This window comes from Macrobrachium rosenbergii, chromosome 13, assembly GCF_040412425.1.
Source record: "Macrobrachium rosenbergii isolate ZJJX-2024 chromosome 13, ASM4041242v1, whole genome shotgun sequence".
NCBI classification, from domain to species: domain Eukaryota; kingdom Metazoa; phylum Arthropoda; class Malacostraca; order Decapoda; family Palaemonidae; genus Macrobrachium; species Macrobrachium rosenbergii.
In genome coordinates, this window is record NC_089753.1 from 49,257,859 (window position 1) to 49,272,931 (window position 15,073).

Sequence of the window (15,073 nt, forward strand, 5' to 3'; positions counted from 1 at the left end):
AATTGTTAAATGCAGTAAGAGCAAGCTATTAACGACCACAACTAATTCAAAGCTAGCAGATGCTCACTATCTCTTCCATTTGGGAGGGGGAGGGGGAGGGGGAGGGGGAGGGTGGGAAGGGGAGGAGAAGGGAATGGGGAGGGACACACACACACAGACACAGAAAGGCAACCTTGGAAATTAATAGAATAGATATGTATATATTTACATATATATGTATATATATTTATGTATTCTATATGCATATATACCAATATATGATATTTTTCATCACACCGTGATTTATATACAATCATGAAGCTACAAATGTCGCTTAATATCAAATTCACGCTACCTCGGGAATATTCCCGACGGGGAATTTATAAGTGATAAATGGATTGGTACTGCCGGGTCTCGATCCTTCGACACATATACTTATCCAGCGACTCCAGTCGACGGTCTACCCACTGAGCCATCAATATACATATATATGTATATTTATAAATTTATATATATATATATATATATATATATATATATATATATATATATATATATATATATATATATTGTTATGGCATTGAGGGGGAGCATGAGTAAAAAAAAAAATAATCTTTTTTTTTTTCTTTTAGGTGGGGAGGTGTCACGTTATGATGGTTTTGCGGAACTGGTTCCCCGCTCGTTCCCTTTGTGGATTGCTGCCTCCTTACCTTCAAGTTTTTTTGTTTTGATGTTTTCGTCGGTGAGCTGCCGTTTTTCTGTCTTCAGTCGGGTCTGGTAGGCAGCAGAGAGTAGCGGCAGTGGCAGCAGCAGCAGGCAGTTTTTGAGTCGACATTGGTCGAGTTTTTTGAGCAGCAAATTGAGCACGCCTACGAAGCGGAGCATAGAGGTGGAGGTGACCATGAGTAGTCGTGTGACCACGAGCTGCTCATCTTTGATGACAGCGTGAGTCTGTCCTGACGTATCCATCGGGGTTTTCTGGTTTGTGGGTTTTTGTCCCTGTCGTGCAGCTGAGGGCTGTCTTGGTGCCCCGATGGAGGACGTATGTTTTTTTTTTTTTTCTGCCTGCTGTTGTTTATTTTTGAAATTTTTTTTTCTTACAGCTACTTTTTGTTTGTTTAACTTGATTTTGTTTAGAGCTGCCTTTGTTTCATTTTTTGTATTTATGGTTTTTATTTTTGCCAGACCTGACTCACTTGTAAATATTGTAAATAAATTAATTTTAAGCTCATTTTATTGTTTTTGTTGTTTTCCTCCTTTGTTTGTTGCATCTGCCGTCAGTCATGACAGCCCCGTCCTGAGTATGTTAAAGAACCTGCATAACGGCCCACTCGGTCGTTACAATGTGACAGGACGGCTCTGTTTTTGGCTGGCGGGGTTGTTATGGCATTGAGGGGGAGCATGAGTAAAAAAAAAAAAAAATAATCTTTTTTTTTCTTTTAGGTGGGGAGGTGTCACGTTAAGTGATGGTTTTGGGGAACTGCTGGTTCCCTGCTCGTTCCCTTTTGTGGATTGCTGCCTCCTTACCTTCAAGTTTTTTTGTTTTGATGTTTTCGTCGGTGAGCTGCCGTTTTTCTGTCTTCAGTCGGGTCTGGTAGGGCAGCGAGAGTAGCGGCAGGCAGCAGCAGCAGGCAGTTTTTGGAGTCGACATTGGTCGAGTTTTTGAGCAGCAAATTGGAGCACGCCTACGAAGTGGAGCACGTCGTAGAGGTGGAGGTGACCATGAGTAGTCGTGTGACCACGAGCTGCTCATCTTTGATGACAGCGTGAGGCTGTCCTGACGTCTCCATCGGGGTTTTCTGGTTTGTGGGTTTTTGTCCCTGTCGTGCAGCTGAGGGCTGTCTTGGTGCCCCGATGGAGGACGTATGTTTGGTTTTTTTTTTCTGCCTGCTGTTGTTTATTTTTGCCTTTTTTTTTCTTACAGCTACTTTTTGTTTGTTTAACTTGATTTTGTTTAGAGCTGCCTTTTGTTTCATTTTGTATTTATGGTTTTTATCTTTTTGCCAGACCTGACTCACTTGTAAATATTGTAAATAAATTAATTTTAAGCTCATTTTATTGTTTTTGTTGTTTTCCCTCCTTTGTTTGTTGCATCTGCCGTCAGTCATGACAGCCCTGTCCTGAGTATGTTAAAGAACCTGCATAACGGCCCACTTGTCAAAGTTATATATATATATATATATATATATATATATATATATATATATATATATATATATATATATATACATATATATACACTATGTATATATATATACACATGTGTATATATACACACACATATATATATAAATATATATATTTATATAAAACATAAACTTCGTTCCATCAATTACTGCTATCACCTCTACGTCCTTGATTCCGTCATGACTGATAGACTTCTTTCCCCTTCCCCCTACTGTATGTATGTGCATCTGCCAAATGGGAATCCTTGTCCCGCTGAACTCGTTGAGAGAGAGAGAGAGAGGCAGGCGACGCCTTATCAAGCGAATGTTAGAGGTTACGTGTACTAGTTTTCTTCTGGCCTCGTTTGAACAGAAGTTCAGAGAGACAGAGAGAGAGAGAGAGAGGCGAGGGGCAGAGCTCCCCTTCCTCCCCCCCAACAACAACCATTCATCAACACAGGTGTCGTCTTTCAATGAACGGGGCGGACAGGTGTTCTGTTCTTCGAACAAAGCTGTCTGACTCAGTGGAAATTACAAAACAAATTTTGCGGCGTTTGTGAAGACGGATTGCGGGGCGGGGGTGGGGGAGTGGAGTGGAGGAAATTGCGTTTGACGGAAAAGCTAAGTTTCAATTAACTTTATTGAGGTTGATGGGTAGAGCTTAAGTAGCACAGATACACACACCCACATATGTGTATATATATATATTTGTATGTTTTATATATGTATATATAATATACAGGGTGCGGCATAAGTAACGCCCTTTTTAATTTTATATCTTATAATGTATATTTTCTTTATTATTTTCTTTAATTAATTTGCTAAATCTTCATTTTTTCAGATATTTTATACAACCATGAGATTAACAAAGGAACAGAGAGTAAAAGCAATTCAATTGTACTATCAAAACAATAAAAATGGTGCTGAAACGCAAGATTGTTATCAGCTGAATTTAACATCCCAAGGGTGCAAAGCCGAAATATCACAAGCTTGATTAGAAAATTTGAATCCACAGGAAGTGTAAGTGATGCTCAAAGAGCGGGTAGGCCAGTTGTTGCAACAAGCTTAGAAAAGTCCAATGAACTACAAGAATCGTTGCTGCGTTCTCCTCAAAAATCCAGTAGGCGTCTTTCTGCAGAGTTAGCAATTAGTATTTGTACTGAACATTATTAAACCGAATAAGCATTATATTAATTTTGTTAATATATTATATTAATCTATTAACCGGTGGCAATACATTCATGTTCGAAAAAATAAAGGATAATCAAAAAGGCCTTAATTTTGTTCCACTTAAACAAAGGGCGTTACTTATGCCGCACCCTGTATATGTGTGCGTGTACATACGTACACACACACATATATACATATATATTACATACATACATACATATATATAAATTTATATATATATATATATATATATATATATATATATATATATATATATATATATATATATATATATAACTTTATCACATACACAATTGTTCTGTGCATTAGTAGAATTACTAAAAGGACCTCATTCAAACTGGATGGTATCTAATGGAGTACGGATACTTGATAATGTGGACTGTTTGCCCAAGAAAGCTTGTAACTTTTTCTGAATAAATACTCCATTAGATACCATCCAGTTTGAATGAGGTCCTTTTAGTAATATATATATATATATATATATATATATATATAATTATATATATATATATATATATATATATATATTATACATATATATATGTGTGTGTACATACATACATACATACATACATACATACATATATATATATATATATATATATATATATATATATATATATATATATATATATATATATATATATATATATGGCTACTGAAACAAAGTATCTGGAACTCTATATAACATTGTGTCTGACTGAAGACAAAGGCAACAGGCAAGCCTGTGGACATTAATAGCATGTCTAATGCGTAGTCTATCGTATAGTCTAAGATGCTCTGAATAAGGTTAATCACAACTATGGAATAAGAATGGGAATATAAAATTTAGGTCAAAGGCCAAGCAAGAGCTGGGACCTATGAGGTCATTCAGCGCTGAGAGGGAAACTGAGAGTATAAAGGTGTAAGAGGAGGAAAACCTCAAAGCAGTTGCACTATGAATCAATTGTTAGGAGAGGGTTGAAGAAAAGTTAAGTACACCTTAGTTTAACCAGACCACTGAGTTGATTAACAGCTCTCCTAGGGAGGGCTGGCCCGAAGGATTAGATTTATTTTACCTGGCTAAGAACCAACTGGTTACCTAGCAACGGGACCTGCAGATTATTGTGGAATCCGAACCACATTATACCGAGAAATGAATTTCTGTCACCAGAAATAAATTCCTCTAATTCTTCATTGGCTGGTCGGAGAATCGAACGCGGGCCCAGCAGAGTGCTACCCGAGAACGGTACCAACTCGTCCAATGAGGAACTATAAAATTTGAAGAAGATAAAATAGAAGAAAAGAGAGTATGAACGAGGTACAGTCAAAGGAATGAAAGGGGTTGCGGCTAGGTGCCGAAGGGGCTCTTCCAAGAACTTTAAGTAATGCCTACAGTGCACCACGTATGCAACCAACTTGCATACCAGAAATGAAACTCCCATAGGCATTACTGTGCCACTCAAAACTACTCTGTACTCTACGAGTTCAGAATTCAGATACAATCAAAAATGCTCCTCCAACCCCATGTGCTTTTTTGAAAAAGGTGGGGGGAAGGGGCCCTGTAATTTACGTCTTCAAAAACTGCTAAAGTCATTCTAATAAACCCCATTGAAAGATTAGAGGTGTTGTTTTGATGTTATACTTTTTCCAATGAAAAACAAAATGTTAAGATAGACCGTAAATTTTCGAAGTGTACAGAAGTCACTAAGCACGCACACACACACACATATATATATATATTATATCCTGTTTAATGAGAGGTCGTTTTTAAATATATATATATATATATATATATATATATATATTATACTCGTATACTGTATATAAATCAGACACCATCCTGTTTAAATGAGGTCGTTTTAAATATATATATATATATACATACACACACACACACACACACACATATACATGAGACAGAGAGAGAACCCATCTAACATCCTATCATATTCCATCACCGTCAAAATCATCGATCATTTCTTCATGACTGAAGCTTTCGTTATGAACACAATCATCATCACCTTTACTCTCTCTATTCGATGAAAATTACTATACAATATCCTACACAATAATCCTCACGCGCAATACCACGTGGAGAAAAAAAAAGGACAAGAGAGTCACGTGTAAATAAATAAACAAGCAAATAAATAATATTTTGTAGAGACGGATTTCCGCGCATAGAGATGACACGCGAAAATTTATGGCTAGTTTTTGTCATTCCCTCCCTGTGCCCGGCGCATGTTTGTTCATCTCTTTTATCTAAGATCAACATCAGCGTCCTCAACGTCCCCAAACCGTCGAAAATGACGGCATTATAAGCGAGGGTCGAGAACCTCGTTCCCAGTTGGACGGCGGTTGGGGAACGGAATACAGAATTTACGTCAAAGGCCAAGCAAGAGCTGGGACCTATGAGGTCATTCAGCGCTGAAAGGGAAACTGAAAGTAAAAAGGTTTGAAAGGTGCAACACGAGGAAAACCCTCTGCATCGTAATATGAAACAATCGTTAGGAGAGGGTTCAGGAAAGTAAGATGGAAGAAAGAGAATATGAACGGAGGCACAGTCAATTGAATGATTGTGGTTGCAGCTAAGGGTCTAAGGGACGCTGCAAAGAACCTTAAGTAAAGCCTACAGTGCACTGTGTGAGGTGCACTGACGGCAGACGGCTAAACTAAAGCATGGTATCTTGCAGAGACGTTTTCCAATTTTTCGTGATGAAGCTTTTATATATCTTAAATGTTTTAACTCTCTTCCTCTTCCTTGCGATTGTCACTTTTTCATAAGTTTTGTTTCAACAGAGATCTTTCACATTCTCAATTGATCCCTGTTCCTCTTTTCCTGCCGAGAGCAACCAGGTTTGCTGAACAGCAGCACCGTTATGTAGTAAATGTGCTTCGATGTCGAACTTCTCAGTTCGAGAGGTCCTTTATCCCTCACACCGTTAGACTGTGGAACACCCCCCCTAGAGGATGTGCAATTTCAAAGGTTCAGGCGAAGATGCAGCGCATTACTACCCAAAAACAATTCTCCTTGTATCTGAATAATTTGATAATTTACTTGCATTTTTACCCACCTATTTATTATTACGCTAATTTATTTTTTTCTTTTCTAATAACGGGTCTCTTCTTTCTGTATTTCCTATTTCCTTCTGTTACTTCTTTCCACTGAACACCATAATATTCATTGGATGCTTCAATTTCAAGTCAATGGCCCCTGCGGTGGACTTGTTCCATATGAACAGGGTTCATGATCTGAATAATAATAATAATAATAATAATAATAATAATAATAATAATAATAATAATAATCTGGTGCCAACTCTCATGTCTAACTTGGGCAGTTATGTCATCAGTCAAGTTTATTTCGCCAACGCTTAACGTTGACTTATGGCGTAGACGTAAACTGCGTTCATCGCGTTTGCTACATAAAATGTTCTACATTTTCCTTTGCCTGACCTGGATGTTTTTGTAAACTGCGTCGTTTTCTAGCACCAGGTTTAATACTACTTAGTTCGCTAGGAGCTTTATCTTGGCTACAACTAAAATGTGGAATAATTTGACCAGTGCAGTTGTGGAATCTTCTGATCTCAACTTTTTTTTTTTTTTTTTTGCGAGGAGCGAATTCATTCCTGCTCTCTGCGACTGCTGACGTCTTTTGAATTTTAGTTGTAACGGTTTTATTTTCTATTCCCTCATATTTATTTACTTATCACCTTTTCCTACAACTTCTCCCCTTCTCTCTCTCTCTCTCTCTCTCTCTCTCTCTCTCTCTCTCTCTGCTGGTTGATTTCCCTTTGGAACACTCGTGGGTTTATTATAGTCCGTTGACTCTCTCCATACGGGGTTTCAGCTGAAGATTTTGAGAGAGAGAGAGAGAGAGAGAGAGAGAGAGAGAGAGAGAGAGAGAGAGAGAGAGAGAGAGAGATTTTTACACGATTTCATGCATGTAATGAACACTAGATTAATGAAATGGGTTCTCCATCTATGAGAGAGAGAGAGAGAGAGAGAGAGAGAGAGAGAGAGAGAGAGAGAGAGAGAGAGAGAGATTCTTACACGATTTCAGGCATACAATGAACACTAGATTAATGAAATGGGTGCTCCAGCTACGAGAGAGAGAGAGAGAGAGAGAGAGAGAGAGAGAGTATGCTCTCACATAATAAAATAGGGTAAATGAGAGCAACGGAACCTCTACCACTCTCACGAACATGTAATGAATAACAAGACTATTAAAAAATTTCTAGTATTATGCTTTGTGCGTTCGACTGTGCTTTGGAAACTCGTACGATGCGCTTGCTGGCGAAGTCCCGATCGGAATAAACAACGAAGAGGAAATGGGTTAATTATAAATAAATTATACACACACACACACATACCTATCTCTCTATGTATCTATGTATATACATATATACATACATACATACATATGTATACTTTTTCTGACACACACACACACACATATATATATATATATATATATATATATATATATATATATATATATATATATATATATATATATATATATATATATATATATATATATATATATATATATATATATATATATATATTATATAATTACAGTAAGACTGTATATATATATAACATATGTCTGAATAAAAACCTGTTTGATACCATCCAGTTTGAATGAGGTCCTTTTAGTAATTCTACTAATGCACAGAACAATTGTGTATGTGATAAAGTTATATATATATATATATATATATATATATATATATATATATATATACATATATATATATATATATATATATATATATATATATTACAGTAAGATCAGAAACCAGTGACATCACGAAATACCTGAAATTTTCAGGGATTTCGTGAAATCACCAATTCACTTAGGGACATTTGAACCCCGAGGGGCTAATACTAAACTTGGCGAAACGGTGATTCATCTACACTTTTTCGTCGTGTTTAGTACTAGCACCTTGAGGATGAAATGTGTTTCGCTGTGTTTAGCAGTAGCCCCGCGGGAAGCAAATACACTTAGGGACATTTGATCCCCGAGGGGCTAGTACTAAACACGGCGAAACACATTATACACTGTTAATTTTAAGTAATCGGACCTTGGCCACACCACCTCGGCCACTTCCCACTTTGGCCAATTTCGGGCTTTGGTCGTAACATACACACATACATATAATATATACATATATGTTCATATACATTATATATTATATATATATATATATATATATATATATATATATATATATATATATAAAATACCATGGCCTCCAATGCCGTGATGCAAAGTGCCCCTCTGAAAATTCCTCCACCCAAATCCTTCCTGTGCTTTATCGTCCACAAATCTCCACTCATCTCCAGCCTCATTAATAAAAACATAAACGAAATAAGGCAACCGTGCTCATTAATTAGATTTTAAAATCTGCTTCCTGAAGTCCAAGAACCAGCCTATCAAATTCACACCTGAGTTCTTACCTGCAGTTAAGACAACCCAATGGCCCCTATCCTAACCCTCAAACAAATGCCGCCCACTTCGTTAACTGGAAATGGAATATAAAATTAGGCCAAGGGCCAAGCTCTGGGACCCATGAGGTCATTCAGAGCTGAATGGGATATTGAGAGTCAAAAGGTTTGAAAGGTGTAACAGGAATTAAACCTCGCAGTTGCACTATGAAACAATTGTTAGGAGAGGCTGGAAAGTAAGATGGAAGAAAGAGAATATGAACGGAGGTACAGTAAAAGGTACCAAAGGGGCTGCAGACAGGGGCCGAAGGGACGCTGCAATGAACCTTAAGTAATGCTTACAGTGCACTGCATGAAGAGCACTGATGGCAGTACTAGCCCCCGTACGGGAATTTTACAAGACTTCAAGTCTATAATGCTAATTCAGTTAAAAATGCAGCATCTCATATACACGTAAAATTAGATATCAAAATTTGACACACAATAAAATGATGGAGAGCTCGACAATATTCAATAAATTTGACAAAATACCTTAAGTTGCACTTAAAGAATACAGTAATAGACATAAGAGTTAGGTCGATAAACGCGCAAAAAAAATCCTACCTTTCTGAAGCAGCAGACTCTGAAAGGAAAAAAGAACTCTGCTAATAAAGAATAATTTAAAAATTATAAAAAACAGCCTAATCTTGGAGTGGTTGAAAACTGAATGAGAATTATACGAGGTGATAACTCCTTTACAAATCTCACACGTATGGTTCCAATTTGGATAAAACAAGAAGCAAATACTAGTAGCAATTTTAAGTGATATTGTGAACAATAGTAGTGGCGGCGCACCTATAATAATAATAATAATAATAATAATAATAATAATAATAATAATAATAATATAGAAGGTAAAATAAAAAACCCAAGCAACTTACATTTTAATAATAGTAACATATCGATTTCAAAAACATACATAAGGGCATCTTCCCTCACGTTAATTGTGCCTTTACTCTCATTCCGGTGTACAGTGATTAAAAAATGACAATAAATCCTTTTGTACTGTACTATGGACGTGCTCTCTCTGTGCACAGGTAAGACCCTGTAACATAATCATAATTTTTCACTGAGCAATAACTGTTTCGATCACCCTTTATGAACTTTCCATTTTTGCCTTTCTCGTCTAACACACGGACACTTAATGAATAATCCACATAACCCTGCTCCTGTATGCACTGACTGTAAAGTAATGATAACAATTAAGCATTTGTTGTCTGAATGTCCTAAGTTTAATCAGCAGCGGCTATCAAATTCTGGAAATTATATCGGTCAGTGAAATTTTGTCCGAGACTACCGCTTGCAATTAATCCAATTATAAGCTTTTTGAAGAACTGTAATTTAACAGACAAAATATTTACATATAAAAAAAACAAAAGTAATAGACAAATCCTTCGGGCTAGCCATGTGAGAGCTGATAATCAGCTCAGCGGTCTGGTAAAACTATTTTAATAATAAAATAACTGAGCAAACGATGATTTTCTTCCTATCAACACTGACGAACGAAGACGGGTATTTCAGCGAAATAATTGACCGAAGAAAACGTAAAGTAAAAGGATAACCAAAGAATATTTCAGTGTGTAGTCGCTCAGCCCCTGAACTATTAGGACAGAACGTGAGCGTGTATGCGTGACCTCATGTAAACAATGCCGGTGAAATGGAAATATGAGGAAGATTCCTTGTTGGAAATGGAATATAAAATTTAGGCCAAAGGCCAGGCGTTCGGACCTATGAGGCTATTCGCCGCTGAAAGGGAAATCGAGAGTAAAGGTGGTTTTAAAGGTGTGAAGGACCCCATAACTATCAATCGTGATTGTACAAACTGGTGACTGCGCAATCATTGGTACTGTCCACTCACTAGTCGTCTGTTAAATACCGAGCAGTGAGGTTGAGCAAAGAGGCTGCATGTGTTGCCATTATTCTAGCCTTAGAAGAAAACTGTGAAAAGAAAGTTGTGGATGAAAGAATGGTATGATAAAGAAGTAAACTTATGCAAGAAATCCTACTGCAAAAACTTATCATCTCGTCCCCTGCAGACTACAAGAATTTTCTGCGCATGGATAGAAACATTTACAGATTTGTTGGCGAGTTAGGCCTCTAATGGAAAAAAAAGGACACTAAGATGAAGCCCTGGTAGCAATGGGGTCTATTTCCTTTAATTTGTCAATAATTTTTTGCGTAACCATCGTTCTTTAAATTTCTGTTTCTATATTTGTCGCTCTTTATTTTCCAAAGAACAGGAAATCCACAGGGGCGCAGGAACCTCCTAAAAAGTGGGAGGGGGGGGGGGCGGTGGGCAAGGGACAAGATAAAGTTGCCAAGATATAGAAAGTAAGTGCTTAAGAAAAAAAAAGACAATATTTGCTGCAACAAGTATAATTATTAACAGGTTGTCCTAATAAAATGATATATGCAATATCTCTAAGTTGTTCAGCAATGATCATTACTACCCAAAATAACTTTATTATAATATATATATATATATATATATATATATATATATATATATATATATATATATATATATATATATATATATATATATATAATATAATGTAGAGCTTCGGATTAATATAGGTGAACTGTCCAAATAACTGAAGTCTAGTATTGTTCTTTGTGATAAAATCTGTGGCAATCTGCTTTTTATTTAGATCATCTGTTAACCCTTTATGGGCAACGTAGGGGTAAGACGTTACCTAGTCTATTTTGACGCATAGTGGAGCAAAGATAAGTTTTGATCCTACGAAGAGTTGAGGAACTCCTTTCTGATATGGCTGTGGTTACTGGAACAGTTGGGTAAATCTTTATACGTTTATTAAGTTCAGAGACCATAGCAGCAGCAGCAACAGGATTATTTTCCAGTGACTGTAATGCATCAATAACTGTAGGTTTAGTAGTCACTTTACTAGGACCACCAATTTCTCCAACTTTGCACAGGGTTTTTAGCATGGACAGTTCATGATAAAGTTTTTCAAGTCAGTCTTGGGCGTACATGGTCAGTGACTGGTATTTCTGCTGGACCGCCATTAGCTGATGTTGTAATCATAGTTTCCATTTCATGAAAAATATTGTAGCTGGCGCTTTGAAACTGATCAATGAGTTCGCAGTTCACCAAGTCCGGCACTTCATAGTATTGAGTGCGATAGTATTTCTCAACATCTGATGGGAAATTTTCTGCTGCACTGCTGTCATCAACTCTCTTAGGTATATGCCTCCTTCTTGGTAACTTTGGTTCCTCTGTTTCCTCTGTCTCTTGCTGCCATTTGAACATCTCTGAAGAAAGTGCTGAACTTCTCATCACTCCGAAGATCAGCATAGTACTTCCTGGCAAGCTCTACAGCTTTGGTAACACCATGAACTGAAATCTTTATAGCCTGGAGATTTATCGATAGTGCCTCAAAGGCTGCAAAGACCAAATGTCCCAATTTCAGACCAAAGGATGCTGAAAATTTCTCCATTTTCAAATACTGTACATGTATATTGTACATGTACAGTATTTGAACTTACCTGAAGTAGAAGCAACTGGCTCATCCTGCTGATCCCGGCCTCTTACAGCCTTGAAAGTCATCAATAGTGTGCTTCATGACAACAGTGGTCAGTGACTGTTCTCACTGGTACTGTGTATATCAGCATTGCAAAAATAAGGTCAACACCAAGATGTCACTATTGCTGAGCCAGAGATAATCAGCAAAGATTGTTGGACTGTGACAGCTTTGCCAAATGGCATCTGGACACAGTGTTGTCAGATGACATCTGGACAGTGTTGTCAGATGGCATCTGTAATATTTCTAGAGAAATTGGGGTAATGATTTCTGGATTTCTAATAAATTGTGTGTGTGTATGTATATATATATATATATATATATATATATATATATATATATATATATATATATATATATATATATATATATATATATATATATAATATATATATATATATATACATTTATATATTTTTTATAAATATTCTGCTGTCCGACCTCTCTGTATTATTTTAGTAGAAATATAATCCAAACTGAAAGAAGGACAAAGCCAGGGAGAAGCTTCCTCTGTGGGAAGAAGAGAGGGACGCGGGCTAGTTGTTATGGCGCTCAGAATCAACCGTCGTTAGCAGCCGATAGGTTAGCATTAGAGACCTATCCAACAGGTAGGGTCTCACCAGGCCCTCTTAGTTAGGGAGTCCTGTAGCCTCATTTTCCTCTGTACTATGTATCAGCGAGTCCTTGTTATTTTTCAGACTGCCTGCAGGCTATGAACGAAGGGCTGTTTACAACAACAAAACCAGGACCCGTGTCCTTGACCCGAGGTCAGTCAGAGAGAGAGAAAACGGAAGTCCTACGGGGCACATTCATATGTCTGTGCTCCTGATAATTCTGTCCTTTGTCCCTTTTCGTCTTTCATTTACTAAGTGAATCGACATTACACGTTGTTCCATATCTTGGGCATCCGTTGCAGTGCACAAGCAGCCTACGTGAAGGTAAGTCTGGAATTGACAAGTATTCGCCGACCTGCTGGTATTTCTCCCACTGTACTTCCATTTTTTCCTTTTCCCCCCTTCCTTAGCCACTGACTAAAGATCCTGGTGGAACCATATTCCCTGTATGAAGTCGAGTATATGAACTATAACCATTATTGCCTACTGAGATTTCATAAGATACTCCCCTTGCAGTAAGTAGGATTTAGGGAGAGGTCAATTATAAGAACACTCAGGCAAGCCTTGGAACCTGATCATACCTTTGTTTGGAAGAGGAATAGCCTTTAATATACTAGAATTACTTACGATAGAGCTACCTGTTGCGTTATAACTGAAGTAGGGAAAATATTTCTGTGTCCGAAGGGGACTAATTGGTTCATGTAAATTCCCTCACTGTAACAGCACATTCTTTCTTTGTTGGGACTAGGTGGGTAATAAATGGGTTTTATGTAATTCATTTGTTCCAGAAATAATCAAATTAGTCAGTAACATAGTTCAGTTAATTGTCTGTCTCATGGGGTAACTTTTAGCTTTAATTGACAGGATTACGTGGGTCTTAGGTAGAGCAGGGCTACATAAATTACAGTAATTAATAATTAACTCATCAGCTGAAGGACCCACATAAACAATATATATATATATATATATATATATATATATATATATATATATATATATATATATATATATATATATATTTCATTAAAATTTTGTTGTAAAAAGTGGAGGGTAAAATGCAATTTTGGCTCTCTCTGAAAAAATGGGGCACATGCCCCCTCTGGCCCCGCCCTCTTCCTATGCTTATGATCCACAATAAATTTCGATGAATTCTCTCCAAAAATCCTGGGAGCCCGTTGCACTCGACATGGTGACAGACGAAAGACAGCTGTTTGCGCAGTTACTACCACTAACTATCACTCAAGATTGTACAAACGCTATGACTGGGCTAAAAATATCAAACTGTTTTGGAACTTACTCAGTCATTTGAGCAAACTACCAATCATACCCACTCACGTTGGAAATGCTCGCACAATCATGAATGCACAAAATTGGTGATTGTACAGACATTACCATCGTGTGTAGCGCTGTCCGGTGGTAAAAGTAGGTGACTGGGCACTTCTCCTATTGGACAAAGGAATGCCCATTAATGATGTACTATCTGTAGCGATGTATGCGCAATCACCTCATTTGAGCCCGAGTCGTTAAGGCGGAAACAGCTGATGACGGTGGAATTTTGGTCAGAGTTTTTGGACATTTATCGTGAACATCCTGCCTTGTGGAAAGTTAAAAGTGAATCTTAAAAATATGGGGCAGTAAAATCTGGATATACCAAACTGCCTGACAAATTTACGAAAATAGAGTCCAACGCCAACAGAGGCATGGTTGTTCGGAAAATAAACGCTTTCCGCTCAAATTACGGAAGGGAACCAAAGAAGGTTAATAACAGTGAGAAGTCTGGAGCTAGATCAGATGATATATATAAACCCTCTGTCTGGTACTATGATAAACTGACATTTTTACGCGACCAGGAATGCCAGGTGTACAGTATTTCATCATTGGAAGAGGAAAACACTCCTAGTTGCGGTTACATGAACCCGTAAGTACACGTTTTATTACTTTGTTTGGTTTTATGTACTGCCGTCCACAAGGATAATTCCCTCTCTGGCGGCCTTGTACGTTTTCAAAGTAAGTGCTTCCTATACTTTATAACTGTCTTTCAGTGTTTTTCTCGTCAGCATCGCAGCTCCTGCAGAATAGGAAAGTCTTTAGTTCTTTTTAAAATTTTATT

At 37.3% G+C, this 15,073-nt stretch overlaps 1 protein-coding gene across 2 annotated transcripts in view; it reads right to left on the bottom strand.

The window, feature by feature from the left end:
* LOC136845289 (uncharacterized) overlaps positions 1–15,073 on the bottom strand; it is a 128,669-nt gene that overhangs the window by 98,954 nt on the left and 14,642 nt on the right. Inside the window, exon 2 of one of the 2 annotated variants that reach the window (XM_067115466.1) lies at positions 9,372–9,390. The exons of the other annotated variant lie outside the window; for it this stretch is intronic. The gene's annotated coding sequence lies outside the window, so the exon portion shown is untranslated. The remainder of the gene's footprint in view (positions 1–9,371; positions 9,391–15,073) is intronic. 2 annotated transcript variants of the gene reach the window in all.